The following is a 4224-nucleotide window of genomic DNA, read 5'->3' as shown; positions in this document are numbered from 1 at the left end:
CTTGCCACCCTCCGCAAGGAGCATGATGCCCTGGCTGCTAAAGCCAACAGCACCCTGCCATAGTGTCCCTTGCCCCTTTTTTAGAGACGTTTGGGGGGTGGGAATTGGGAGTTGGGTTTTTTGGGGACTTTTGAAGGACAATCGTTGGGGTTAGGGAGGGTCTTGCGGGAGATTATTTTGTTAGGGCTATAAAAATATACTTTTTGAAACTTTATCTGACCATACCTGTTTTTTACTGATTTTGAGTCTGGTGGGTGGGGGTTTAACAGTAAGTTTGTTTTCCTGAATAGTCCTAGGACTTTAGTAGTACTACCGTCAATCTCTCGTCTCTCCTAATACTCCATTATACTACCTCCAACCAAACACCTATCTTACCTGTAATTTCTGTTTGCAAGTAGGGTTAGGCCCAGGGCTGGCTCCACGGGAAACAGCGAATAAGGTTGGCAATCCTGGGTGGATAAAATTTCCTCATAGCGGTGGTACTAGTGGTGTGACACAGTGGCAGTTGCATGCCTATGAAAAACAAGAAAATGAAATCTGGTTTGTCCTCCTGAGCAATACAACGGTACAATAGAGAATATAGCAGGTGACAGTACACTAGAACAGTGCCACATTGTAGCCTAACAAATGGTAAAGTATAACTACTAATTCTGTTGAAGTTCTTTGGCATTAGCCATGGGTCTTTGTCAAGCAGAGTAAGAATATATCCTCGGATTTCTTCACCAGCCTGTTGGTATCACCTTATCCTCCCCAGCAAGTGTGTGGATTTATTGCTGTAATTTAGTCACACATCAATCAAAACCACACAGCCCGGGGGAAGAGGGTTAGGGTTTGAAAAATGGATGGGTACGGGGGTTTTTGGGAAAGGTTTTGGGAGACAAGAAAAAATAGCACAGCATGGACAAACAATTGTGAACATAAACAAATCTTTGGGTACAAACCTATCCATCAATCTTTGAAAGTAAGTAGTACTTTCGACAACTGTGGAAGAAAGAATGCGACAATACAGGGTGTGTGTGGAAATATTGATAACTATATTCAAGATAAGGTCTCTGTTGCCAGATACCTGAGAGCCTTGCTGGTCACTATAAATCCATTCACAACACTCAATGGGGTTGGTCTGGAAGGTATAGTAGATAGAAAAGGAGAAATTGCTCTTTTTCTAGGTGTCCCCCCACTCACCAGGGTTGCCCCTTGGTGACATGCTTCATCATTGGGGCCATCCCAGTCCTCTACGGGCTGGGGCGTGCTGCGACTTGCGAATTACGTAGGAGCACTTACAAATGACTATGTGTGGTGCAGATGTGATAGTGGAGTGAACTAAGTGATGTGTTAAAGGATCAATTTAGAAGCAGAGAGAGATCCAAGAAATGCAGTCACAGTCATAGAAAAACACAATGGATACTGTATCTGTATGTTGTTGTAGTTGTCCTGTTGAATTTGGTAAGTAAGTTTCATGCAGAAAAAAATTCCTCTTATTAGCGGCACTCCTCCATTGCAGCTGACGCTTCGTCCATCGATGTTGGTCACCACCAGAAGACACCCTGTAAAAAAAGCACAGCATGGGCAAACAATTGAACATAAACAAATCTTTGGGTACAAACCTATCCATCAATCTTTGAAAGTGCATGCACTACTGCATGCATGTCAGTGAAAAGTAAGTAGTACTTTCGACAACTGTGGAAGAAAGAATGCGACAATACAGGGTGTGTGTGGAAATATTGATAACTATATTCAAGATAAGGTCTCTGTTGCCAGATACCTGAGAGCCTTGCTGGTCACTATAAATCCATTCACAACACTCAATGGGGTTGGTCTGGAAGGTATAGTAGATAGAAAAGGAGAAATTGCTCTTTTTCTAGGTGTCCCCCCACTCACCAGGGTTGCCCCTTGGTGACATGCTTCATCATTGGGGCCATCCCAGTCCTCTACGGGCTGGGGCGTGCTGCGACTTGCGAATTACGTAGGAGCACTTACAAATGACTATGTGTGGTGCAGATGTGATAGTGGAGTGGACTAAGTGATGTGTTAAGGGATCAATTTAGAAGCAGAGAGAGATCCAAGAAATGCAGTCACAGTCATAGAAAAACACAATGGATACTGTATCTGTATGTTGTTGTAGTTGTCCTGTTGAATTTGGTAAGTAAGTTGCATGCAGAAAAAAATTCCTCTTATTAGCGGCACTCCTCCATTCCATCTAACGCTTCGTCCATCAATGTTGGTGACCAGAAGACACCCTGTCCACTGCCTGCCTGGCGGATGCTGAATTGCGGCTCGCTAATGTGAAGCCTGACTCCATCCTTTTTTCCCCATTGCACAGACTGAAACCCGGCCTGTAATTATTCAACGAAAAACAGGAAGTGATATAATATTACAACACCACTGATAAATAAATATAAGGTATGTAGGCTGTGGAGTGCAAAAAGTCACACTTTGATTTTCCTAGTAGACAGTACAATATTTTTGACAGTGCGTACTCTGTCTGAGTCACCTTTTGAAGGATAAATAAGTATGGGCAAATTAATGTAGCGGATCTTTCCCCTCAAGCTAGGTGTACTGTAAACTGTGTTTTAGAACAAAATTAGATCTTCCCAGCAGTGCTCCCACCCAGACCCTTACTAAAGCCAGTCGCAAAAATGTAGAAGACCCCCAATCAAATCGCAAAAAACGAGGCCTAGCAGAAAACCGGTGACAAAACGTACTTTAAAAGTAAAAGTAGGCCCAAATACCCCCTTTCCCACCGTGGATTGCATTCAAACCACTTGCAAGCAACCAAGCAAAAGTATCCATAGCCAGCATCGCTCCAAGACTCGAAACCCCCCCCACCCAAACACATGCAATAGAAATACTGCTAACCCTAACGAACTCTAAGTTAAGAATAGTGGCAAAGGCTTTCTTTAACTATGCCAAATCCCCCCTTTCCCACCATGGATTTTCTTCAAATGACTTGCAACCAAAATTACACATTCTCACGAGTGCTCTAAGACCCCAGAACTCAGTTGCAAAAATCTAGAACACCCCGAAACACATGCAATCCTGCTGCTAGGGCTAACCCTAACGAACCCTAAGTTACAAAAAGTGCCAAAAGGCTTTTCGGCGTGGATTTTGTCCCAACCACTTCTACCCGGTATTAGACCTTCCCAGGAATGCCCCAAGACCCGCCAACCCACCCGCCAAAAAGCATAACACCCCCAAACAGGCCAAAAGCAACATCTCCTACTTACAATAATTCTCGGCCTTCGGTCCAAACGAGCTGTGTAGCTAGGCCATAAGTCCGGTTTGCTACCACGGATTTCCTGAAAAGCAAATGCAATCAAGATTAGAGTGTCCCAGCAGTGCTCGCAGACCCCGAAACTCACCCACAAACAGACGGAACCCCCCTAAGAGCACCTCAAAGGAAAGCAAGTCAGCAAAAACATTAAAAAAAATTCCGCCTCGGATTTGGTCCAAACCACTTTTATCCGGTATTAGAGCTTCCCAGCAATGGCCCCAGAGCCGTCAACCCAGGAGAAAACGAGTAGAAAACCCCCAAACAGCCAAAGAGCAAAAGTTAAAAAATGGAGACTTAGTCATTTTTTCCAAATTTCCCAAATCACTCCGCGCGCGCTCTGCAGCTAGGCCCTAACACCCCTCTGCCACCATGGATTTGCTTCAAACCTCTTGCAAAGTAAAGTATCCATAGCCAGCAGTGCTCCCAGACCCCGAAACCCACCCACAAACACCAGGAAGACCCCCAAACAGGCCCCCGAAAACGCTACATTGAGCAAAATGTCAGAAATAGCAACAAAAAAAATCGGCGTGGATTTTGTCCCAACCACTTCTACCCGGTATTAGACCTTCCCAGGAATGCCCCAAGACCCGCCAACCCACCCGCCAAAAAGCATAACACCCCCAAACAGGCCAAAAGCAACATCTCCTACTTACAATATTTCTCGGCCTTCGGTCCAAACGCGCTGTGTAGCTAGGCCATAAGTCCGGTTTGCCACCACGAATTTCCTGAAAAGCAAATGCAATCAAGATTAGAGTGTCCCAGCAGTGCTCACAGACCCCGAAACTCACCCACAAACAGACGGAACCCCCCCTAAGAGCACCTCAAAGGCAAGCAAGTCAGCAAAAACACAAAAAAATTCCGCCTCGGATTTGGTCCAAACCACTTTTATCCGGTATTAGAGCTTCCCAGCAATGGCCCCAGAGCCGTCAACCCAGGAGAAAACGAGTAGAAGA

This window comes from Lissotriton vulgaris, chromosome 4_1 (genome assembly GCF_964263255.1).
Source record: "Lissotriton vulgaris chromosome 4_1, aLisVul1.2, whole genome shotgun sequence".
Taxonomy (NCBI): Eukaryota; Metazoa; Chordata; class Amphibia; order Caudata; family Salamandridae; genus Lissotriton; species Lissotriton vulgaris.
Note: the sequence above shows the minus strand (reverse complement) of the source record.